This window comes from Eriocheir sinensis, unplaced genomic scaffold, assembly GCF_024679095.1.
Source record: "Eriocheir sinensis breed Jianghai 21 unplaced genomic scaffold, ASM2467909v1 Scaffold690, whole genome shotgun sequence".
In the NCBI taxonomy this organism is placed as follows: Eukaryota; Metazoa; Arthropoda; class Malacostraca; order Decapoda; family Varunidae; genus Eriocheir; species Eriocheir sinensis.
In genome coordinates this window covers 115,754-142,904 of record NW_026112043.1, presented here as the reverse complement: position 1 = coordinate 142,904, position 27,151 = coordinate 115,754, and the positions used below count along the sequence as shown (strand labels likewise).

Sequence of the window (27,151 nt, the reverse complement as noted above, 5' to 3'; positions counted from 1 at the left end):
TTTTCTCTGGCAGAAGGAAAGCAGCAACTAGATGAGGAAGACATGAGGGAGGAGGAGGAGGAGGAGGAGGAGGAGGAGGAGAAGGAGAAGGAGGGGGAAGGATAGCAAGCCTTTAGAATTGTACAGTTTGGACAAAAAGCAACAAAAATCCCAATACTTTGGAAACGAAACGAAAGGAAAGGAGAGTCACATGAAATGTTTGCTTGGGCGACGAAATGTCTTGAGAATGTGACCCAGATCGCTGTGTTCTCTCTTCATGGCGCCGCACGTACTGAACGGCGCCGAGGAGACGGAGAAAAACTTTAACTTGGGGAAGCTATGCATGGCCGCGGCGCACCACTCCGTCTCTTCGGCGCCGCTCAGTGCGTGCGTCGCCATAGAGAGAGAACACATCGGTCTGGGTTACATTCTTAAAACATTCCGTCGCCCAAGCAAACATTTGATAAGGCTTTCGTTGGAGTCTTGGGTCTTTCCGTGAGTACTTTTATGAGTCTGGTGGCAGGTTGCCTCTTTTTCTGTACCTGAAGGTGAATAACACTCATTAGAACCCGATTAATCTCTTACTGGGCCTTTGGAAACAGTTGATGTGAGAGGCGGGAGCGTCTGAGACAGCCGACCTCAGACACCACAGCGCATAAAACTTGTCCTTCAGAATACATCCTTTTACGCAAGCCGTTTCGTGCAACGCCTCACGCCATGCAGAAATTAGGCCCAGGCAATGGAGTCCTTCGCTCTTCCTTGCCACAGCCTTACATCGTACTTCCGTCAAGAGCATGTGAGGCAAATTATTATTATTATTTTTTTTTTTATTGAAATCACCTCGAGCCACAGCACGTCACCAGACACTGTTTATAAGACAGATGGAGGCGCAGGGAAGGCACAAACTTCTCCAACGATCGTCCCTGCAGTGTTCTTGTGCTGGTGAGTTGTGTGTGTGTGTGTGTGTGTGTGTGTGTGTGTGTGTGTGTGTGTGTGTGTGTGTGTGTGTGTGTGTGTGTGTGTGTGTGTAGGTTTTTCTGTTTGTCTAATGGACCGTATTGGCTATCCAGGCAGCGCAACATGTGGCCACTCAACTCTAAGCTGTATTTTCCATAGAGTTCAAGTTATAGACTAGAATGCGTCTGAGGCTGTCTCAAGGATACACGGTCATGATGCCGCCGTCGCCCCAAGCCGATAATTGCACACACTTCACTCCTACCTGATTTCAGTTTTTCTCCATGTCAAATAGTAGAGTCAGGAAATCGGGTAGGAGTAAAGTGTATGCAGTCGTTCGCTTGGAGCGGTGGCGGCACCAAGGCCTTGTATCCTGGAGGCAGCCTCAGACGCACTCTAGTATATAACTTGAGTTCTATGGAAAGTACTGCTTTGACAGTTCACTGAGTGGCCACGTGTGGCGCTGCCTGTATAGCCAATACGGTCCATTATATGTCTGCCTGTCTGTATGTCCGTGTGTATCTGTCTGCCTACCTTTGTCTTTTGGTCTGTCTGTCTGTCATTATAAAAGTCCAAAACTACTTTCATGGATGCATATTTTGTATAGCCTCGTTTTCAGCAAATGTTTCCCTCTTAAGAAAAAAAAGGGAAAGCTAAAACGTTCTCTTCATCGTTCTCCTCCCGCAGAGTCACCGTGTCGATCATGAAGGGCTTGTGTCTCCTGCTGGCGGCGGTGGTGGTGGCGGTGGCGGAGGTGGAGGGATCTCCGCGCAGGGTCAAGCGGCAGGATGATGATGGCATGATGGACGAGGATGACATGAGCGGAGGAGATGACAGCACCAGAATGCACAACAATGACAGCGGAAAGCAGGGAAGTGGTAATGTGGACCTGGGTCTGGATGTGGGAGTTATGCTAGGCTTGGGTGGCAAAGGCGGGCTTTTCAGAGGTTAGACGGACAGCAAGTATCGCTACTTTTCACCAGAGGCTTAGTTCACCTTGGAAATCTAACCCAGCGTAACAAAACCCAGCCTCACCAAACTCGCTCCAACCCAACCCAACCAAATTCTAACCCGACCCATCTTGTCCGAATTCCATCCAACCCAACCTAACGGAATGCAAACTCAAACAAATTCAAACTAACCCGACCCAATCTAACGAAACCCATCTTGGCCTAACTCAAACCAACCTAACGCAATACAAACCGAATCAAATTTAAAGAATCCGAACCCAGCCTCGCCTGACCCAACCTCCTGAAACCCTCCCTGCAGAACTGAGTCTTGGAAGCCCAACCATACCGACCAGACACGAACAATCACACTGGATCACTGTTTGAGTCCCCTAACGTTATCCCACACCTGCTACACCTGCTCTGCTCATCTCCTCTCCTATTGGCTAGCTGCACCGTGACGTCACAATTCCCTGTACCAAAAATAAAGAATGCACCAATCAGATCCTTCGATGTTTGCTTGATGTCCGACCCATGTTGGTAGAGATTGTTTAGTGTGTGATGCGTCTGTTGTGATTGTTTGGCTTTTGGTTACTTTAATGTTTGTTTTATATCCAACCCACATGAATAGATCGTTTGGTGTGTGAGTGCGAGTCTGTTTTGGTTGTTTGGGTTTTGTTTACACCGTCTGCGTGTCTCTGTCTTCTTTACCTTCGAACATCGTCTGCACTTTTTTTACAGCAATGGAGGTAACTCAAGGGTATAAAAAAATAAAAACAAACAAGTGTTAATAGCACACAAACTGTGCTAGATCGGCGTCGCATGACCCTCCAACCCCCCCCAACAATTTATATTATGCAACTAGAGGTCTAAAATGGAAAATGCTGAAAAGTAAAGATGGCGCCACTATAAACACTTGCCTGCGCCACAACGGGCTGGGGCCGACCATCAGGCCGTACTGTGAAGGCTTACCGGCGTCACAGGTCAAGACTAAAAAAAAAAAAAAAAAAAAAAAAAAAAAAAAAAAAAAAAAACTGACTTTGTTTAAAATGCCATGATGTAGGGTTCATCAGGGCTAACAAATATTACTATACAATGTCATGTCTACAATGCATGGGTAAGCCGGAAAACAACTTGAAGAGAGCAACAACAACACTAAGATGGAGAATCTGTTGATCGGCGTCTGCGTCGCCGATAAAAAGTTCACTATACGCTGCTCCAACAAAAGAAAAAAAGAACTAGACGCCAGAAGAGAGATCCATTTGGGCCAGCAAACTACAGCACAAAGGTTAAGTGCACTGGAAGGGAAGGTCCACAGATTCCGGAAAAAGGCATAATTCCGTGATGTTACGCCCTTGCTTCGCGTTCAAGAATATCTCAGCAGTCTACCTCTCCGGAACGACCCTCAAGGCATCGCCCTGGTCGGTATTCTCAGTCGCTGCCGCCTCTCACATCAACTACTTCCAAAGGCCGAAAAGGAGATCAATCGAGTTCTAATGAGTATGTTTTAGGTTCATGGCACAGAAAAAGGGTCGAACTACCAGAAGGGTCATAAAACTATCGGCAGAGGCTCGAGATACAAAATTGCGGCGGAATGTAAGAGGTAGCAAACTGACTTGGATCACTTGAGAACTTGAAGTTAGAAGATAAAACCGATTCATACGTTACTTGTGGTTCTGAAACGTGTCGTGCTCATAACGACTATTTCCCAAGGCCCCACAGAAGTTTAACCGAGTTTTCTTGGGTGTTTTTCCCTGATCACGGCGCAAAAGTCGGGTAAAACTATAACTAGAATCACAAAACATAAAGGAACGGAGAGGAAGTAACGCTAGAGAGGGGGAGGGAGGGGTAGTCAAGGTGAGGGTTAAGCTGGCCCACTTGTCTGTCTTCTGCATGCAAAGGATGTAATGAAGAACGCTTCCCCATACATACCTGACTTTTGCCGTACCTTAAATCCTGCCTCTCTGCCTCTCTCTTCCCCTCAGCGGACTTAACGTGTCTTGTAATTTTCGGTGAAAGAAACAGAAAGGGCTAATACTGGATGATCAACAGATGCTGTAGCATTTGCGACACAAATTCTATAAAATAAATACCCTAAAATGGTCTAAACAACTTATTAGTATAAGATCAAATCATCGAAAATTGATGGTGGCCCTGAGCTGGAAATTTATAAGGGCATTCTGCCGTTTTACCAGACGTGTTGCACGCCTCAGCAGTCCGTGGCACTGGTCTCTTTTCAGCAGTATGAGTATGCGTAGGGTCCCGGATCTTGTAGGCCCAATTCCCTGACCACTCTGTTATTACTCCCTCCTTGCTTCTCTCCTTCTCTCCTTCCCTCCCTGCCTCCCTTTCCCCCTCGTCACGTCCGGTATGTCGATGCGTTACTAGCGGCGATAAGTTTTCGTCTTCACGGTGGTCATTAGACACGAAGCCGAAGGGACACCAAGGATCCCGGCAAGCCGCGCCTAACCAAGAGGGGTGATATAAGATCCTCCAACACCTCAGGGGAGACAAACACTCCAACGTTGCGGTACTTTCTACACATACACGTCTTGGTGAGTGTGTGTGTGTGTGTGTGTGTGTGTGTGTGTGTGTGTGTGTGTGTGTGTGTGTGTGTGTGTGTGTGTGTGTGTGTGTGTGTGTGTGTGTGTGTGTCTGTGTGTGTGTGTATACACACCAGTTCCCAATTAGCTAAGTGTGTGAGTCTGTATCTCTCCTGCACTCCCAGCCTCTCGTGGAGGCATTCTGCTGTCCTGTCAGAAGTGCTGCACGCCTCAACAGTCCGTGGCACTGGTCTCTGTTCAGCAGTATGAGGTTGTGTAACGTCCCGGATCTTGTAGGCCCATTTCCCTGACCAGTCTGTAGTTATTACTCGCTCTTTGCTTCTCTCCTTCCCTCCCTGCCTCCACTTTCCCTTCGTCACGTCCGGTGTGTTGGTGCGTTACTAGCGGCGATTAGTCACGGTGGTCAATAGACAGGAAGCCGAAGTGACACCAAGGCAGCCCGGTACGCCGCGCGTCACAAAGAGGAGTATATAAAACCCCCCGACACCTCAGTGGAGACACACTACGGCGTTGGGTTCTTTCTACACGTCTTGGTGTGTATATGTGTGTGTGTGTGTGTGTGTGTGTGTGTGTGTGTGTGTGTGTGTGTGTGTGTGTGTGTGTGTGTGTGTGTGTGTGTGTGTGTGTGTGTGTGTGTGTGTGTGTGTGTGTGTGTGTGTGTGTGTGTGTGTGTGTCCCTAAAGTTGCTTTACATCAATACTTTTATTCGTTATATATATATATATATATATATATATATATATATATATATATATATATATATATATATATATATATATATATATATATATATATATATATATATATATATATATATATATATATATATATATATATATATATATATATATATATATATATATATATATATATATATATATATATATATATATATATATATATATATATATATATATATTTCCTGTGACTAAATTTCGCCTTCCCCTTCCTCTACTGCCTAAAGACCCTTCAGTGTGCCACCCAGCGAGGCGCTGCAATAAGTAGGTGTGGCCCTCTCCACGTGGCCCCAGGAAGGGCCACACAAACAGCCTACAGGCCATAGTCGTACACGTCTCGGCATCTCATTGCGACTATTTCCCATGTAATGGCCCCGGAGATTAACCGGCTTTACTTTTTTTCTGACCATGGTGCCTAAGTCGGGTAAAACTATCACCAGCACCAGAAACAGTCTTTTGAAATCTGAGAAATCTCTACGAGAGGCTTATCAAATAGGCGAACTTGAGATGCCGAAACGTTTAGGAGAACAGGCCTAGTCAGCCTAGTGTTCGAAGGCTTCGGCCTAGTACGCTCCAGCCCTCCCTGCAGGACCTTCCCGGTGACACATGACACACGGAGCGATGCATAACATTCCCCTCCTCCCTTTACCCACGCAAAGTGTCAGGCCAGAATGAAGGGCGTGTGTCTCCTGCTGGCGTTGGTGGTGGCGGCGGTGGTGGTGGAGGCGCAGGAACAAGACCCAGATGATTACAATGGAGAACCAGGTGATGAACAAGACCCAGATGATTACAATGGAGACCCAGGTGATGAACAAGACCCAGATTATTACAGTGGAGAACCAAGTGATGAAGATGACAGCGACAGTGATAGCGAGAGCAACGAAAGTGGTACCGGGCGTGGTGGCCCCCCTCCTGGCAGTCCGCCTTTTGGTCGCGCTAATGCCAGGGCCCGCGCCAGGGCTGGAAAGTAAGACGAAGGTAAGCTGTGTGTCTGGTATGTGCTCCTTACAGCCTGCCTACCCACCTGTCCGCCTGCTTACCTTCGTCCCTCCTTCCCTCACTACACATCTTTCTGCTTGCCTTCGTATATGTCTGTTTACCTTCCTCCCTGCCTACCTACCTGTGTGTCTGTCTGCCTACCCATCTGCCTGCTTGCCTACCTATGTGTCTCTCTCCCTCCCTGTCTTCCCTACCTATCTCCCTCCTTGCCAACCTGCCATCCTCTCTCCTCCTCCCTGCCAGCTTCCCTACCTATCTCCCTGCCCTCCTCCCTGATTCCTCCATTTTTCCCTCACTGTTTGCTTATGTTCATCTTCCTCTCCCTACCTTCCTCCCTCTCGCCTTCCTTCCCTCCCTCGACACGATTAGAGCCACACTGATGATGGTCTTGCATTGTAGTAGTAGTAGTAGTAATAGTAGTAGTAATAGTAGTAGTAGCAGTAGTAGTAGTAGTAGTAGTAGTAGTAGTAGTAATAGTAGTTGTTGTAGTAGTAATAGCAGTAGTTGTTGTAGTAGTAATAGCAGTAGTAGTAATAGTAGTTGTTGTAGTAGTAATAGCAGTAGTAGTTGTAGTAGTAATAGCAGTAGTAGTAATAGTAGTTGTAGTAGCAGCAGTAGTAGTAGTAGTAGTAGTAGCATTTATCATTTATCATCATTCTAATTATTACAGATCCAGACTTCCAGACAACTAACTCTTCAAGAGGCAAGACAGCGCCACACCCTGATCCCTTCTCCCATTGGCTCGCTGCACCCACGTGACGTCACACCTTCCTGTTGCACCAATAAAGAGTCCACCAATCAGCCTCGAGTGTTTCCCAAATACGACAAACGGCCCTGTTGACGCTCCCTACGAATCTTCTTTGTTTCTTTGTTTGTTTGTTTTGCGGCATAGGAAACAGCTCAAAAAAGAAAAGAAAAAAAAAGAGCAGTAAGGGGAAAGAGGAAGAAGGAAGAGGAAGGTTAAAAAGAGGACAGAGTAATGATAATAGGAAAAGGAAGAGAAGGAGGAGGAGGAGGAACAAAGAGACAGCAGAGTGAGTAGATACAAAACGCTGCTCCTGTAAACAGAGAAGGAGAAGAAGAGAACGAAAAGAGAGGCAAGTTTTGGGTGGCGAGGTGTCTTGATACTCTCCTCTTATCTCTTCTCCATCTCCTTTCCTCTTCACCTCCTCTCCTCTATACTAGTAGGGAGGAAGGCAGAGGAAACAGGGGGAGGAGAAGGGAGAAGAAAGAAGGAAAACAGGAAAAGGAAAAAGAAAAGGAAAAAACAGAAAAAGGAGAAAAGGAAAAGAAAAAGAGAAAGAAAAATATAAAAGTAAAAAGAAAACGGAAAAGAAAACAAGCAACAAAAAAATGAAAGTATGAAAAAAAGAGAATAAATATATGAATAAAGAAATGAAAATCGCTTTCATCACACGTTTCGTACACTGTAACAAGAAAAGTAACAAGAAGGAAAAAAAATATTAACAATGTTAAAATAATAAAAAAATAGATCAATAAAAATCGATTCTATAACAATTTAAGAAGGCGCAGACGTTCTTTTTTTATTTATCTATTAATTAATTAATTGTTTTTTGTGTGTGTGGCTGCCGTGATGTGGCTCCTGGTGCATGGGAGGGGGGGAGGGAGGGAGGTTGCGTCCGGCAGGAAGGGGAACACTATCGTAAAGTATCAATCTGGAAGTGTTTTCAGAGCCGCGTATTTCTTAAGCAATATTTTCTTTTTCTTTTTATTCCAACAAAGGAAGCAGCTGAAGGACTAAAAAATGAAGACAAAAAAGGCTGCTAATCACTGCTCCTATAAAATGAAATATAGAGGAGTTGCCAAAAAAGAGGTCAATTTCGGGAGGAGAGGTGAAATACAGACGAATCAAGGCTGTTCCAAAGTTCACAAGTAAAAGGGATGAAGGAATAAAGATGCTGGTAAATTCTTGCAAAAGTGATTTGGACAGTATAAGGGTGAGCAAGAGAAGAAAGTTTAGTGCAGCGAGGCCGTGAGAGGGGGGGAGGCATGCAGATAGTAAGTTCAAAAGAGCAATCAGCGTGAAAATATCGGTAGAAGATAGAAAGATACAACATTGCAGGTGAATTTAAGAGGTAGAAAACTGCCAGTAAGACAAGGGGAGTTGATGAGATGAAGAGTCTTAGGCGATTCTGTTGACTTGGATCACTTTACTTTGACGTTACAAGACAAAACCAATTTATTGTTACTGATGGTTCTTAAACGAATCGGGCTCACATAATGACTATTCCCCAAGGGCCCAGAGCAGATTAACATTTTTTTCCTGATCACGGCGCAGAAGTCGGGTAAAACTATCACTAAAATCACAAAACATAGAGTATAGGAGAGGAAGTAACCCTAAAGAGGGGGGAGGGTGGGGTAGTAAGGTGAGGGTTAAGCTGGCCTACTTGTCTGTCTTCTGCATGCAAAAGTTCTAATGAAGGAAGCTCGTCGCATGCATACCTGGCTTTTGCCGTACCTTAAATTCTGCTTCTCTGCCTACCTGTTTCCCTCAACGGACTACACGTGTCTTGTAACTTCCAATAAAATAAACACAATAGACTAATATTGGAAGGTCAAGAGAGGCTCTACAATTTTCGTCGTGCGACGCAAATGCCATAACATAAATGCTTTAAAATGGAATAAACTACTTATTAGTAAGATAAAAAAAAAAAAAAAAAACTGATGGTGTCTCTGAGCTGAAATTTTATCAGGGCACATGACGGCGACGGCCCAGAGGTGGGACCCCAACTTGAACTAATAATACCATATATATATATATATATATATATATATATATATATATATATATATATATATATATATATATATATATATATATATATATATATATATATATATATATATATATATATATATATATATATATATATATATATATATATATATATATATATATATATATATATATATATATATATATATATATATATATATATATATATATATATATGCTGTATATCTGCCTGGTCAAACTATTTCGCCTCTGCCTGTCAACGTCTACCTTTCCTTCTTGCTGGAAGTATGCCTTCATATAGCCTGTACCTAAGAAGGGTGACCGCTCCAATCCCTCAAACTACCGTCCTATACCTTTACTTTCTTGTCTATCTAAAGCTTTTGAATCAATCCTTAACCGGAAGATTCAAAAGCACCTTTCCACTTCTAACCTTCTATCTGATCGCCAGTATGGGTTCCGCAAGGGGCGTTCTACTGGTGATCTAGCCTTCTTAACTGACTCTTGGTCATCCTCTCTTAGCTGTTTCGGTGAAACTTTTGCTATTGCGCTGGACATATCAAAAGCTTTTGATAGGGTCTGGTACAAATCTTTGCTTTCCAAACTACCCTCCTAAGGTTTCTATCCTTCTCTCTGTACCTTTATCTCCAGTTTCCTTTCTGACCGTTCTATTTCTGCCGTGGTAGACGGTCACTGTTCTTCCCCTAAATCTATTAACAGTGGTGTCCCACAGGGTTCTGTCCTATCTCCCACTCTTTTTCTGTTGTTCATTGATGATCTTCTTTCCAAAACGAACTGTCCTATCCATTCCTACGCCGATGATTCCACTCTGCATTACTCAACTTCTTTTAATAGAAGACCCACCCTACAGGAACTTAACGACTCAAGGCTGGAGGCTGCAGAACGCTTAGCCTCAGACCTTGCTATTATTTCCGATTGGGGCAAGAAGAACCTGGTGTCCTTCAACGCCTCAAAAACACAGTTTCTCCACCTATCCACTCGACACAATCTTCCAAACAACTATCCCCTATTCTTTGACAACACCCAGCTATCACTTTCCTCAACACTAAACATCCTCGGTCTATCCTTAACTCAAAATCTCAACTGGAAACTTCATATCTCATCTCTTACTAAATCAGCTTCCTCGAGGCTGGGCGTTCTGTACCGTCTCCTCCTGTTCTTCTCCCCTGCACAGTTGCTGTCCATATACAGGGGCCTTGTCCGCCCTCGTATGGAGTATGCATCTCATGTGTGGGGGGGCTCCACTCACACAGCTCTTCTGGACAGAGTGGAGGCTAAGGCTCTTCGACTCATCAGCTCTCCTCCTCATACTGATAGTCTTCTACCTCTTAAATTCCGCCGCAATGTTACCTCTCTTTCTATCTTCTATCGATATTTCCACGCTGACTGCTCTTCTGAACTTGCTAACTGCATGCCTCCCCCCCTCCCGCGGCCCCGCTGCACTCGACTTTCTACTCATGCTCATCCCTATACTGTCCAAAACCCTTATGCAAGAGTTAACCAGCATCTTCACTCTTTCATCCCTCACGCTGGTAAACTCTGGAACAATCTTCCTTCATCTGTATTTCCTCCTGCCTACGACTTGAACTCTTTCGAGAAGAGGGTATCAGGACATCTCTCCTCCCGTATTTGATCTTGCTTTCGGCCACCTCTTTTGTTTCTTTTTTAGGAGCAGCGAGTAGCGGGATTTTTTTTTATTATTGTTTTCTTTTTTTGTGTGCCCTTGAGCTGCCTCCTTTGTTGTAAAAAAAAAAAAATATATATATATATATATATATATATATATATATATATATATATATATATATATATATATGTTCGAATGCGCCAACCACCTGAAATTTTTCAGTCACCGCCAGGCCTAAGACTACCCACATGCAGTCATATATATATATATATATATATATATATATATATATATATATATATATATATATATATATATATATATATATATATATATATATATATATATATATGATGCGGGTTCGAATCCGCCGCCAACCACCTGGGATTTTTCAGTCACCGCCGAGTGGTCTATGACTACCCACATGCTGCCCTGAAGACCACCTATCAACCCGGACTCTAAGATTACCTCTCCAAAGAGGGGCTCAAATGTTTACATAGATTTACATAGATTTACAAAGAAAATCAGACCACACAGACCCCATGGTCCAGACTAGGTGGTCTGTCCTTAAACCTAATTGATTTTACATTAATCAGATGGCTCCAAAACGCTGCATTTCAACTCTAGTTAATATTAAGTTGAAGGAAGTGACGGTCGAGCTTATTTTTGAAGGAGTCAATCGTGTTACACTGGACCACTGATGGTGGGAGCTTATTCCATTCTCGCACTACAACGTTGGTGAAGAAAAATTTGGTGCAGTCTGAATTTACCTGTCTACATTTGAGTGTTACGCCATTGTTCCTCGTACGCAATGTGTCATCGATCATAAACAATGTTGATCTGTCTACATTCGTGAAACCATTAAGTATTTTAAAGCATTCGATCAGTTTTCCTCGGAGGCGACGTTTCTCAAGAGAGAACATGTTAAGGGTAGAAAGCCTTTCTTCGTAGGATTTGTTGCGCAAGGAAGGGATCATTTTTGTTGCCCGACGCTGAACACCTTCTAATTTAGCAATGTCCTTTGCATGGTGGGGAGACCAAAACTGTACCGCATATTCGAAGTGGGGTCTGACTAAACTATTGTAGAGCGGAAGTATTACATCTTTATTCTTGAATAATAAGTTATGGGCAGTATGAGCCATAACAAGCTGGCGCCACTATAAACATTCGCCTGCGCCACAACGGGCTGGGCCGACCATTAGGCCCCACAAATGAAAAAGCCTAAATATATATATATATATATATATATATATATATATATATATATATATATATATATATATATATATATATATATATATATATATATATATATATATATATGCGTGTGTGTGTGTGTGTGTGTGTGTGTGTGTGTGTATATAAACACCAGTTGCCAATTAGCGAAGTGTGTGAGTCTGTATCTCTCCTGCACTCCCAGCCTCTCGTGGAGGCATTCTGCTGTCCTGTCAGAAGTGCTGCACGCCTCAACAGACCATGGCACTGGTCTCTGTTCAGCAGTATGAGGTTGTGTAGCGTCCTGGATCTTGTAGGCCCATTTCCCTGACCAGTCTGAGGTTATTACTCGCTCCTTGCTTCTCTCCTTCCTTCCCTGCCTCCACTTCCCCTTCGTCACGTCCGGTGTGTTGGTGCGTTACTAGCGGCGATAAGTCACGGTGGTCATTAGACAGGAAGCCGAAGTGACACCAAGGCAGCCCGGTAAGCCGCGCGTAACAAAGAGGAGTATATCAGACCCCCCGACACCTCAGTGGAGACACATTACGGCATTGGGTTCTTTCTACACGTCTTGGTGTGTATATGTGTGTGTGTGTGTGTGTGTGTGTGTGTGTGTGTGTGTGTGTGTGTGTGTGTGTGTGTGTGTGTGTGCATTTACCTAGTTGTATTTACCTAGATGTACTTTTACAGGGCCTGGGCTTTACGCTCGTGTGGTCCCGTCTCCATATCTACATTTATTCAACTTCTCCTTATAGCTTTGCACACTCCTCGCCGATAATACATCCTCACTTAGTCTGTTCCAAACCTCTATATTTCTCTGCGGGAAGTTATATTTCTTTATGTCTCTCAAGCATCTTCCCTTCCTTAATTTTTTACGGTCCTCTTGTGTTCCTGGAGGTAACTCCTTCTTTTAGTAGTAACTCCTCGATGTCTACTTATTCCATTTTGCTCAATAATTTGTAGATTTGTATTAGGTCTCCCCTTTCTCTTCTTTGTTCTAGTGTTGGTATGTCCATTTCCTTTAGTCTTTCCTCGTATGTCAATCCCTCCAGCTCTGGAACCATTTTTGTTGCCATCCTTTGTATTCTTTCTAGTTTCTTCATGTGTTTCTTCTTATGGGGAGACCACACTGCCTCCGCATATTCCAACTTTGGTCTGATCATAGTGGTAATTATTTTTTTCATCATATCCTTATTCATGTAGTGGAATGCTATTCCTATATTTCTCACCATGTTATACGTACCGCCGAATATTCGATTAACATGACTCTCTGGCTGTTTGTTATCTTGCATTATTACTCCCAGATCTCTCTCTTCGTGTACGTTCTTTAATGTTTCACCATCTTCCATTTTATTTGTCCATTTTGGTCTTTCTTCACTTTTTCCCATTTCCATAACATGACATTTCTTCACATTGAATTTCATCTCCCATTCCATACTCCACTTCCAAATATTGTTTAAGTCTTCTTGCAGAATTTCGCAGTCTTTACTGTGTGTGTGTGTGTGTGTGTGTGTGTGTGTGTGTGTGTGTGTGTGGTGTGTGTGTGTGTGTGTGTGTGTGTGTGTGTGTGTGTGTGTGTGTGTGTGTGTGTGTGTGTGTGTGTTTGTGTGTGTGTGTATCCCTTGTTATAGTATAAAACATCTAAAGTTGCTTCACATAAATACTTTTCCCCTTTCGTTATAAAAAAAAAAACGTTATATATATATATATATATATATATATATATATATATATATATATATATATATATATATATATATATATATATATATATATATATATATATATATATATATATATATATATATATATATATATATATTTCTGTAATAATTTTCCTCTTCCCTCTACTGCCTAAAGACCCTTCAGTGTGCCACCCAGCGAGGCGCTGCAATAAGTAGGTGTGGTCTCTCCACGTGGCCCCAGGAAGGGCCACAAACAGCCTACAGGCCATAGTCGTACACGTCTCGGCATCTCATTGCGACTATTTCCCATGTAATGGCCCCGGAGATTAACCGGCTTTACTTTTTTTCTGACCATGGTGCCTAAGTCGGGTAAAACTATCACCAGCACCAGAAACAGTCTTTTGAAATCTGAGAAATCTCTACGAGAGGCTTATCAAATAGGCGAACTTGAGATGCCGAAACGTTTAGGAGAACAGGCCTAGTCAGCCTAGTGTTAGAAGGCTTCGGCCTAGTATGCTCCAGGCAATAGCTGGGCGTTATCGCGATAAGCTATCGCGATAGTTTATCGCTGATAACTAAATCGGGCCATACGGCCAATCGGCCATACGCTACTTATTTATATAAATATCGGTATTTTCGTTACTTTTGTAACCAAACTAGCGATAATCGCTACTTTTTTCTGCCTCTCAGAAAAAGAAAAAAAAACGTTGTCTCCTTCCTACTGCGCATGCGTGGCCCAGGCGCCCGGTGTTGAATGAAAAAACTTCGGGGTATGAAATATGTTCGGTGAAGAGATTTTATACTTAGATCAAACATTAAAACACTAGGTCATCATTTGTTAGATTAAAAAACCACTGCATCAGAGAGAAAAATCATTTAACTCTGCCCCAAAAATTATTATTCACTGCCTGAAATTTGTGATCCCGTTGTAAAGAGCGCAAACAGAGACCAGCAGCTTGTGTTAACACATGGCGGCGTGGCGCGTGGCCTCTCAGCTGGGTCTCGAGTGACGGAGTGAGTGCCAGTGTTCCGGTTCCCAGTGCTTCAGTGCTTCTTTACTGAAGTGACTGTAAAAGTGTTAATGGTGATAAGTAAGAATAACTGAATAAGCAGTGATGGGCCAGTTCACGAGAGACCAGTGTTTGTAAACAAAAACTCCAGCTTTTGACGGTGTGAACGGCAAACAACACAACTACGGTTCAGGCGTTTCTAGTATTACCATCCATATGTACGTTCAACGTGTGGTTTTCAGGTTTTGTACGTTTTCAAAAATATAAGTAATGAAAATCTGAATTCATATGTGTTTTTTATTTGAAATATCAATATAGTATCGTTTTCGCCTATCGGATTTATCGCTAGCTAGTATCGGAATTGTGGATTTATATCGGGTATCGGTTATCACCTATATTTGTCTCTCCAGTTAACGAATATCGGTTATCACCGATAAGGTTTTCCATTATCAGTTATCGGGTATCGGGAATAAGGTTTTCTGTTATCGTGCCCACCTATGGCCTCCAGCCCTCCCTCCAGGACCTTCCCAGCGACACATGACATACGGAGCGATGCATAACATTCCCCTCCTCCCTTTATCCACGCAGAAAGTGTCAGGCCAGAATGAAGGGCGTGTGTCTCCTGCTGGCGTTGGTGGTGGTGGCGGTGGTGGTGGAGGCGCAGGAACCAGACCCAGATGAGGAAGACATGGCTGAAGATATGAGCGAAGAAGAGAGCAGCGACAGTGATAGTGAGAGCAACGAAAGTGGTACCGGGCGTGGTGGCCCCCCTCCTGGCAGTCCGCCTTTTGGTCGCGCTAATGACAGGGCCCGCGCCAGGGCTGGAAAGTAAGACGAAGGTGAGCTGTGTGTCTGGTATGTGCTCCTTACAGCCTGCCTGCCCACCTGCTTACCTTCGTCCCTCCTTCCCTCACTACACATCTTTCTGCTTGCCTTCGTATATGTCTGTTTACCTTCCTCCATGCCTACCTACCTACCTGTGTCTGTCTACTTGTATGTCTGCCTACCCATCTGCCTGCTTGCCTACCTATGTGTTTCCCTCCCTCCCTGTCTTCCCTACCTATCTTTCTCCTTGCCAACCTGCCATCCTCTCTCCTCCTCCCTGCCAGCTTCCCTACCTATCTCCCTGCCCTCCTCCCTGATTCCTCCATTTTTCCCTCACTGTTTGCTTATGTTCATCTTCCTCTCCCTACCTTCCTCCCTCTCGCCTTCCTTCCCTCCCTCGACACGATTAGAGCCACACTGATGATGGTCTTGCATTGTAGTAGTAGTAGTAGTAGTAGTAGTAGTAGTAATAGTAGTAGCAGTAGTAGTAGTAGTAATAGTAGTTGTTGTAGTAGTAATAGTAGTAGTAGTAATAGTAGTTGTTGTAGTAGTAGTAGCAGTAGTAGTAGTAGTAGTAGTACCAATGAATTGCTTTGTGAAAGGATATGAGAGAATATACCGCTCACAACGCAACTCTAATAGATGGAGGCCCGTAGTAGTAGTAGAAAAAAAAAAGCAGTAGTAGTAGTAGTAGTAGTAGTAGTAGTAGTATCATTTATCATCATTCTAATTGTTACAGATCCAGACTTCCAGACAACTAACTCTTCATGAGGCAAGACAGCGCCACACCCTGATCCCTTCTCCCATTGGCTCGCTGCACCCACGTGACGTCACACCTTCCTGTTGCACCAATAAAGAGTCCACCAATCAGCCTCGAGTGTTTCCCAAATACCCCAAACGGCCCTGTTGACGCTCCCTACGAATCTTCTTTGTTTCTTTGTTTGTTTGTTTGTTTTGCGGCATAGGAAACAGCTCAAAAAAGAAAAGAAAAAAAAAGAGCAGTAAGGGGAAAGAGGAAGAAGGAAGAGGAAGGTTAAAAAGAGGACAGAGTAATGATAATAGGAAAAGGAAGAGAAGGAGGAGGAGGAGGAACAAAGAGACAGCAGAGTGAGTAGATACAAAACGCTACTCCTGTAAACAGAGAAGGAGAAGAAGAGAACAAAAAGAGAGGCAAGTTTTGGGTGGCGAGGTGTCTTAATACTCTCCTCTTATCTCTTCTCCATCTCCTTTCCTCTTCACCTCCTCTCCTCTATACTAGTAGGGAGGAAGGCAGAGGAAACAGGGGGAGGAGAAGGGAGAAGAAAGAAGGAAAACAGGAAAAGGAAAAAGAAAAGGAAAAAACAGAAAAAGGAGAAAAGGAAAAGAAAAAGAGAAAGAAAAATATAAAAGAAAAAAAGAAAACGGAAAAGAAAACAAGCAACAAAAAAATGAAAGTGTGAAAAAAAGAGAATAAATATATGAATAAAGAAATGAAAATCGCTTTCATCACACGTTTCGTACACTATAACAAGAAAAGTAACAAGAAGGAAAAAAAATATTAACAATGTTAAAATAATAAAAAAATAGATCAATAAAAATCGATTCTATAACAATTTAAGAAGGCGCAGGCGTTCTTTTTTTATTTATCTATTAATTAATTAATTATTTTTTTTGTGTGTGGCTGCCGTGATGTGGCTCCTGGTGCATGGGAGGGGGGGAGGGAGGGAGGTTGCGTCCGGCAGGAAGGGGAACACTATCGTAAAGTATCAATCTGGAAGTGTTTTCTGAGCCGCGTATTTCTTAAGCAATATTTTCTTTTTCTTTTTATTCCAACAAAGGAAGCAGCTGAAGGACTAAAAAATGAAGACAAAAAAGGCTGCTAATCACTGCTCCTATAAAATGAAATATAGAGGAGTTGCCAAAAAAGAGGTCAATTTCGGGAGGAGAGGTGAAATACAGACGAATCAAGGCTGTTCCAAAGTTCACAAGTAAAAGGGATGAAGGAATAAAGATGCTGGTAAATTCTTGCAAAAGTGATTTGGACAGTATAAGGGTGAGCAAGAGAAGAAAGTTTAGTGCAGCGAGGCCGTGAGAGGGGGGGAGGCATGCAGATAGTAAGTTCAAAAGAGCAATCAGCGTGAAAATATCGGTAGAAGATAGAAAGATACAACATTGCAGGTGAATTTAAGAGGTAGAAAACTGCCAGTAAGACAAGGGGAGTTGATGAGATGAAGAGTCTTAGGCGATTCTGTTGACTTGGATCACTTTACTTTGACGTTACAAGACAAAACCAATTTATTGTTACTGATGGTTCTTAAACGTATCGGGCTCACATAATGACTATTCCCCAAGGGCCCAGAGCAGATTAACATTTTTTTCCTGATCACGGCGCAGAAGTCGGGTAAAACTGTAGCAGTCACCGCTCAAATTCCGTGTTCCTTCCCCTCAGTGACAAGAAAATGGGGTGCTGCAAAGAGAGACTAAGATTCTCAGTGTTTTCATGTAATGTCCATCGTCACTGTGTCTGCCAGTCTGTCTTATCGCGTCTTCATCGTTAACTTTCCTTGTATTCGTTTACCTTTGACTGTCCGTCCACGTTCTCTTGTTGTCCACCGTTACACATTGTTCCACACATACACCAACACTTAAATGTTAACCTACACAAACAACATTCACACAAAAGCATACACAAACAAACACCTATCCTATGTGTTGTCCTTGTCGTGATGAGGTGTGTAAGTTCTGTCCAATAAAGTAACCCTAACGGATACTGAGTTTCTTTATCCGTGAACCGACTAGCACTTATAACACTCGCTACCACCAACAAAACTATCACTAAAATCACAAAACATAGAGTATAGGAGAGGAAGTAACCTTAGAGAGGGGGGAGGGTGGGGTAGTAAGGTGAGGGTTAAGCTGGCCTACTTGTCTGTCTTCTGCATGCAAAAGTTCTAATGAAGGAAGCTCGTCGCATGCATACCTGGCTTTTGCCGTACCTTAAATTCTGCTTCTCTGCCTACCTGTTTCCCTCAACGGACTACACGTGTCTTGTAACTTCCAATAAAATAAACACAATAGGCTAATATTGGAAGGTCAAGAGAGGCTCTACAATTTTCGTCGTGCGACGCAAATGCCATAACATAAATGCTTTAAAATGGAATAAACTACTTATTATTAAGATAAAAAAAAAAAAAAAAAAACTGATGGTGTCTCTGAGCTGAAATTTAATACCATATATATATATATATATATATATCTATATATATATATATATATATATATATATATGTATATATATATATATATATATATATATATATATATATATATATATATATATATATATATATATATATATATATATATATATATATATATATATATATATATATATATATATATATATATATATATATATATATATATATATATATATATATATATATATATATATATATATATATATATATATATATATATATATATATATATATATATATATATATATATATATATATATATATATATATATGCCTCCGTGCTGTCACCCTGCCTGGTCAAACTCTTTCGCCTCTGCCTGTCAACGTCTACCTTTCCTTCTTGCTGGAAGTATGCCTTCATACAGCCTGTGCCTAAGAAGGGTGACCGCTCCAATCCCTCAAACTACCGTCCTATACCTTTACTTTCTTGTCTATCTAAAGCTTTTGAATCAATCCTTAACCGGAAGATTCAAAAGCACCTTTCCACTTCTGACCTTCTATCTGATCGCCAGTATGGGTTCCGCAAGGGGCGTTCTACTGGTGATCTCCTAGCCTTCTTAACTGACTCTTGGTCATCCTCTCTTAGCTGTTTCGGTGAAACTTTTGCTATTGCGCTGGACATATCAAAAGCTTTTGATAGGGTCTGGTACAAATCTTTGCTTTCCAAACTACCCTCCTACGGTTTCTATCCTTCTCTCTGTACCTTTATCTCCAGTTTCCTTTCTGACCGTTCTATTTCTGCCGTGGTAGACGGTCACTGTTCTTCCCCTAAATCTATTAACAGTGGTGTCCCACAGGGTTCTGTCCTATCTCCCACTCTTTTTCTGTTGTTCATTGATGATCTTCTTTCCAAAACGAACTGTCCTATCCATTCCTACACCGATGATTCCACTCTGCATTACTCAACTTCTTTTAATAGAAGACCCACCCTACAGGAACTTAACGACTCAAGGCTGGAGGCTGCAGAACGCTTAGCCTCAGACCTTGCTATTATTTCCGATTGGGGCAAGAAGAACCTGGTGTCCTTCAACGCCTCAAAAACACAGTTTCTCCACCTATCCACTCGACACAATCTTCCAAACAACTATCCCCTATTCTTTGACAACACCCAGCTATCACTTTCCTCAACACTAAACATCCTCGGTCTTTCCTTAACTCAAAATCTCAACTGGAAACTTCATATCTCATCTCTTACTAAATCAGCTTCCTCGAGGCTGGGCGTTCTGTACCGTCTCCGCCAGTTCTTCTCCCCTGCACAGTTGCTGTCCATATACAGGGGCCTTGTCCGCCCTCGTATGGAGTATGCATCTCATGTGTGGGGGGACTCCACTCACACAGCTCTTCTGGACAGAGTGGAGGCTAAGGCTCTTCGACTCATCAGCTCTCCTCCTCATACTGATAGTCTTCTACCTCTTAAATTCCGCCGCAATGTTACCTCTCTTTCTATCTTCTATCGATATTTCCACGCTGACTGCTCTTCTGAACTCGCTAACTGCATGCCTCCCCCCCTCCCGCGGCCCCGCTGCACTCGACTTTCTACTCATGCTCATCCCTATACTGTCCAAACCCTTTATGCAAGAGTTAACCAGCATCTTCACTCTTTCATCCCTCACGCTGGTAAACTCTGGAGCAATCTTCCTTCACCTGTATTTCCTCCTGCCTACGACTTGAACACTTTCAAGAGGAGAGTTTCAGGACACCACTCCCGAAACTGACTTATCTTTCGGCCACCTCTTTGGATTCTTTTTAGGAGCAGCGAGTAGCGGGCTTTTTTTTATTAATGTTTACTTTTTGTGCCCTTGAGCTGTCTCCTTTGCTGTAAAAAAATATATATATATATATATATATATATATATATATATATATATATATATATATATATATATATATATATATATGTGTGTGTGTGTGTGTATATATATATATATATATATATATATATATATATATATATATATATATATATGTGTGTGTGTGTGTGTATATATATATATATATATATGATGCGGGTTCGAATCCGCCGCCAACCACCTGGGATTTTTCAGTCACCGCCGAGTGGTCTATGACTACCCACATGCTGCCCTGAAGACCACCTATCAACCCGGACTCTAAGATTACCTCTCCAAAGAGGGGCTCAAATGTTTACATAGATTTACATAGATTTACAAAGAAAATCAGACCACACAGACCCCATGGTCCAGACTAGATGGTCTGTCCTTAAACCTAATTGATTTTACATTAATCAGATGGCTCCAAAACGCTGCATTTCAACTCTAGTTAATATTAAGTTGAAGGAAGTGACGGTCGAGCTTATTTTTGAAGGAGTCAATCGTGTTACACTGGACCACTGACGGTGGGAGCTTATTTCATTCTCGCACTACAACGTTGGTGAAGAAAAATTTGGTGCAGTCTGAATTTACCTGTCTACATTTGAGTGTTACGCCATTGTTCCTCGTACGCAATGTGTCATCGATCATAAACAATGTTGATCCGTCTACATTCGTGAAACCATTAAGTATTTTAAAACATTCGATCAGTTTTCCTCGGAGGCGACGTTTCTCAAGAGAGAACATGTTAAGGGTAGAAAGCCTTTCTTCGTAGGATTTGTTGCGCAAGGAAGGGATCATTTTTGTTGCCCGACGCTGAACACCTTCTAATTTAGCAATGTCCTTTGCATGGTGGGGAGACCAAAACTGTACCGCATATTCGAAGTGGGGTCTGACTAAACTATTGTAGAGTGGAAGTATTACATCTTTATTCTTGAATAATAAGTTATGGGCAGTATGAGCCATAACAAGCTGGCGCCACTATAAACATTCGCCTGCGCCACAACGGGCTGGGCCGACCATTAGGCCCCACAAATGAAAAAGCCTAAAAATATATATATATATATATATATATATATATATATATATATATATATATATATATATATATATATATATATATATATATATATATATATATATGTGTGTGTGTGTGTGTGTGTGTGTGTGTGTATATAAACACCAGTTGCCAATTAGCGAAGTGTGTGAGTCTGTATCTCTCCTGCACTCCCAGCCTCTCGTGGATGCATTCTGCTGTCCTGTCAGAAGTGCTGCACGCCTCAACAGACCATGGCACTGGTCTCTGTTCAGCAGTATGAGGTTGTGTAGCGTCCTGGATCTTGTAGGCCCATTTCCCTGACCAGTCTGAGGTTATTACTCGCTCCTTGCTTCTCTCCTTCCTTCCCTGCCTCCACTTCCCCTTCGTCACGTCCGGTGTGTTGGTGCGTTACTAGCGGCGATAAGTCACGGTGGTCATTAGACAGGAAGCCGAAGTGACACCAAGGCAGCCCGGTAAGCCGCGCGTAACAAAGAGGAGTATATCAGACCCCCCGACACCTCAGTGGAGACACATTACGGCATTGGGTTCTTTCTACACGTCTTGGTGTGTATAGGTGTGGCCCTCTCCACGTGGCCCCAGGAAGGGCATTTACCTAGTTGTATTTACCTAGATGTACTTTTACAGGGCCTGGGCTTTACGCTCGTGTGGTCCCGTCTCCGTATCTACATTTATTCAACTTCTCCTTATAGCTTTGCACACTCCTCGCCGATAATACATCCTCACTTAGTCTGTTCCAAACCTCTATATTTCTCTGCGGGAAGTTATATTTCTTTATGTCTCTCAAGCATCTTCCCTTCCTTAATTTTTTACGGTCCTCTTGTGTTCCTGGAGGTAACTCCTTCTTTTAGTAGTAACTCCTCGATGTCTACTTATTCCATTTTGCTCAATAATTTGTAGATTTGTATTAGGTCTCCCCTTTCTCTTCTTTGTTCTAGTGTTGGTATGTCCATTTCCTTTAGTCTTTCCTCGTATGTCAATCCCTCCAGCTCTGGAACCATTTTTGTTGCCATCCTTTGTATTCTTTCTAGTTTCTTCATGTGTTTCTTCTTATGGGGAGACCACACTGCCTCCGCATATTCCAACTTTGGTCTGATCATAGTGGTAATTATTTTTTTCATCATATCCTTATTCATGTAGTGGAATGCTATTCCTATATTTCTCACCATGTTATACGTACCGCCGAATATTCGATTAACATGACTCTCTGGCTGTTTGTTATCTTGCATTATTACTCCCAGATCTCTCTCTTCGTGTACGTTCTTTAATGTTTCACCATCTTCCATTTTATTTGTCCATTTTGGTCTTTCTTCACTTTTTCCCATTTCCATAACATGACATTTCTTCACATTGAATTTCATCTCCCATTCCATACTCCACTTCCAAATATTGTTTAAGTCTTCTTGCAGAATTTCGCAGTCTTTACTGTGTGTGTGTGTGTGTGTGTGTGCGTGTGTGTGTGGTGTGTGGTGTGTGTGTGGTATGTGGTGTGTGTGTGTGTGTGTGTGTGTTTGTGTGTGTGTGTGTGTGTGTGTGTGTCCCTTGTTATAGTATAAAACATCTAAAGTTGCTTCACATAAATACTTTTCCCCTTTCGTTATAAAAAAAAAAACCATATATATATATATATATATATATATATATATATATATATATATATATATATATATATATATATATAGATATATATAGATATTTCCTGTACTAAATTTAGCCTTCCCCTTCCTCTACTGCCTAAAGACCCTTCAGTGTGCCACCCAGCGAGGCGCTGCAATAAGTAGGTGTGGCCCTCTCCACGTGGCCCCAGGAAGGGCCACACAAACAGCCTACAGGCCATAGTCGTACACGTCTCGGCATCTCATTGCGACTATTTCCCATGTAATGGCCCCGGAGATTAACCGGCTTTACTTTTTTTCTGACCATGGTGCCTAAGTCGGGTAAAACTATCACCAGCACCAGAAACAGTCTTTTGAAATCTGAGAAATCTCTACAAGAGGCTTATCAAATAGGCGAACTTGAGATGCCGAAACGTTTAGGAGAACAGGCCTAGTCAGCCTAGTGTTAGAAGGCTTCGGCCTAGTATGCTCCAGGCAATAGCTGGGCGTTATCGCGATAAGCTATCGCGATAGTTTATCGCTGATAACTAAATCGGGCCATACGGCCAATCGGCCATACGCTACTTATTTATATAAATATCGGTATTTTCGTTACTTTTGTAACCAAACTAGCGATAATCGCTACTTTTTTCCGCCTCTCAAAAAAAAAAAAAAAACGTTGTCTCCTTCCTACTGCGCATGCGTGGCCCGGGCGCCCGGTGTTGAATGAAAAAACTTCGGGGTATGAAATATGTTCGGTGAAGAGATTTTATACTTAGATCAAACATTAAAACACTAGGTCATCATTTGTTAGATTAAAAAACCACTGCATCAGAGAGAAAAATCATTTAACTCTGCCCCAAAAATTATTATTCACTGCCTGAAATGTGTGATCCCGTTGTAAAGAGCGCAAACAGAGACCAGCAGCTTGTGTTAACACATGGCGGCGTGGCGCGTGGCCTCTCAGCTGGGTCTCGAGTGACGGAGTGAGTGCCAGTGTTCCGGTTCCCAGTGCTTCAGTGCTTCTTTACTGAAGTGACTGTAAAAGTGTTAATGGTGATAAGTAAGAATAACTGAATAAGCAGTGATGGGCCAGTTCACGAGAGACCAGTGTTTGTAAACAAAAACTCCAGCTTTTGACGGTGTGAACGGCAAACAACACAACACCGGTTCAGGCGTTTCTAGTATTACCATCCATATGTACGTTCAACGTGTGGTTTTCAGGTTTTGTACGTTTTCAAAAATATAAGTAATGAAAATCTGAATTCATATGTGTTTTTTATTTGAAATATCAATATAGTATCGTTTTCGCCTATCGGATTTATCGCTAGCTAGTATCGGAATTGTGGATTTATATCGGGTATCGGTTATCACCTATATTTGTCTCTCCAGTTAACGAATATCGGTTATCACCGATAAGGTTTTCCATTATCAGTTATCGGGTATCGGGAATAAGGTTTTCTGTTATCGTGCCCACCTATGGCCTCCAGCCCTCCCTGCAGGACCTTCCCAGCGACACATGACATACGGAGCGATGCATAACATTCCCCTCCTCCCTTTATCCACGCAGAAAGTGTCAGGCCAGAATGAAGGGCGTGTGTCTCCTGCTGGCGTTGGTGGTGGTGGCGGTGGTGGTGGAGGCGCAGGAACCAGACCCAGATGAGGAAGACATGGCTGAAGATATGAGCGAAGAAGAGAGCAGCGACAGTGATAGTGAGAGCAACGAAAGTGGTACCGGGCGTGGTGGCCCCCCTCCTGGCAGTCCGCCTTTTGGTCGCGCTAATGACAGGGCCCGCGCCAGGGCTGGAAAGTAAGACGAAGGTGAGCTGTGTGTCTGGTATGTGCTCCTTACAGCCTGCCTGCCCACCTGCTTACCTTCGTCCCTCCTTCCCTCACTACACATCTTTCTGCTTGCCTTCGTATATGTCTGTTTACCTTCCTCCATGCCTACCTACCTACCTGTGTCTGTCTACTTGTATGTCTGCCTACCCATCTGCTTGCTTGCCTACCTATGTGTTTCCCTCCCTCCCTGTCTTCCCTACCTATCTCCCTCCTTGCCAACCTGCCATCCTCTCTCCTCCTCCCTGCCAGCTTCCGTACCTATCTCCCTGCCCTCCTCCCTGATTCCTCCATTTTTCCCTCACTGTTTGCTTATGTTCATCTTCCTCTCCCTACCTTCCTCCCTCTCGCCTTCCTTCCCTCCCTCGACACGATTAGAGCCACACTGATGATGGTCTTGCATTGTAGTAGTAGTAGTAGTAGTAGTAGTAATAGTAGTAGTAGCAGTAGTAGTAGTAGTAGTAGTAGTAGTAGTAGTAATAGTAGTAGCAGTAGTAGTAGTAGTAATAGTAGTTGTTGTAGTAGTAATAGTAGTAGTAGTAATAGTAGTAGTAGTAGTAGTAGTAGTAGTAGTAGTAGTAGTAGTAGTAGTAGTATCATTTATCATCATTCTAATTATTACAGATCCAGACTTCCAGACAACTAACTCTTCATGAGGCAAGACAGCGCCACACCCTGATCCCTTCTCCCATTGGCTCGCTGCACCCACGTGACGTCACACCTTCCTGTTGCACCAATAAAGAGTCCACCAATCAGCCTCGAGTGTTTCCCAAATACCCCAAACGGCCCTGTTGACGCTCCCTACGAATCTTCTTTGTTTCTTTGTTTGTTTGTTTGTTTTGCGGCATAGGAAACAGCTCAAAGGCAAAGACAAAAAAACAAAAAACAAAAAAGAGCAGTAATGGGACAAAGGAAGAAGGAAGAGGAAGGTTAAAAAGAGGACAGAGTAATGATAATAAGAAAAGGAAGAGGAGGAGGAGGAGGAGGAGGAGGAACAAAGAGACAGCATAGTGAGTAGATACAAAACGCTGCTCCTGTAAACAGAGAAGAAGAAGAAGAGAACAAAAAGAGAGGCAAGTTTTGGGTGGCGACGTGTCTTGCTCACTGCATGCCTCCCCCCCTCCCGCGGCCCCGCTGCACACGACTTTCTACTCATGCTCATCCCTATACTGTCCAAACCCCTTATGCAAGAGTCAACCAGCATCTTCACTCTTTCATCCCTCACGCTGATGAACTCTGGAACAATTTTCCTTCATCTGTATTTCCTCCTGCCTACGACTTGAACTCTTTCAAGAGGAGGGTATCAGGACACCTCTCCTCCCGAAATTGACCTCTCTTTTTGGCCACTCCTTTGACCTCTATTCTGGAGCAGTAAGAAGCGGGCTTTTTTTTAATATTTTTCTTTACGCCCTTGAACGGTCTCCTTTGCTGTAAAAAAAAAAAATCTCCTCTTATCTCTTCTCCATCTCCTATCCTCTTCACCTCCTCCTTCCGTACTGGTAGGGAAGACGGGAATACAGAGGGAGAGGCAATGGAGAAGGGAGAAGAGGGAGGAAAATAGGGTGTGTAAGGAAGAGAGGAACGAAGGGAGGAAATGAGTGACTGAGGAAAGGGGGAGAAAGAGGGAGAAGAGGGTGACATAAAGGGGGAGAAAGAGGGAGAAGAGGGTGACATAAAGGGGGAGAAAGAGGGAGAAGAGGGTGACATAAAAATGAGGGAAGGCATAGGACGAGTACAAGAAAAGATGAAGAACTAGAAGAAGAACAAGAACAAAAACTAGAAGAACAGTAAGGCAATTTTAAACATCTTTCTACTTTTCTTCCTTAGTGTTAGTTAGTTCAGTGTATGACCACGTCGTTTGGTCAGTCTCTTTCAATACTCCAGAGGTCAAAGTTATGTTTCTCTATTAAAGGTAAAGTTGGGAAGAACACACACACACACACACACACACACACACACACACACACACACACACACACACACACACACACACACACACACACACACACACACACACACACACACACACACACACACACACACACACAATCTACCTACCTATCTGTTACACACCTATCTACCTTGCCCCTCTTCTTCGTTTATTTGCATCTACCTCACGTTCTTCACCTTTTTGTATTGTCTGCATCGCTTTCCTTGACTCGACTCTTATTCATGCACTGTTTATCTATCTCTTGTTCATCGCATTCGTCTCCTCTATGTTTGTGTCTGCTTGTTTCTCTTCTTCACCTCGTATTTGTGTATCTTTTGAGTTAGTTT

At 42.7% G+C, this 27,151-nt stretch overlaps 1 protein-coding gene and 1 long non-coding RNA gene across 5 annotated transcripts in view; one reads left to right on the top strand and one right to left on the bottom strand.

The window, feature by feature from the left end:
• LOC126993854 (low-density lipoprotein receptor-related protein 4-like) overlaps positions 1–27,151 on the bottom strand; it is a 141,112-nt gene that overhangs the window by 23,072 nt on the left and 90,889 nt on the right. The window lies entirely within an intron of this gene.
• LOC126993856 (uncharacterized) lies at positions 4,394–25,631 on the top strand. Of its 4 annotated transcripts, none has more exons than XR_007748347.1 (3): positions 4,394–4,435; positions 5,841–6,159; positions 16,058–16,190. It is a non-coding gene; the product is annotated as an uncharacterized LOC126993856 (long non-coding RNA). The 4 variants fall into 4 exon arrangements; XR_007748345.1 differs by lacking the exons at positions 4,394–4,435; positions 16,058–16,190 and adding exons at positions 4,918–4,977; positions 25,499–25,631; XR_007748344.1 differs by lacking the exon at positions 4,394–4,435 and adding an exon at positions 4,918–4,977.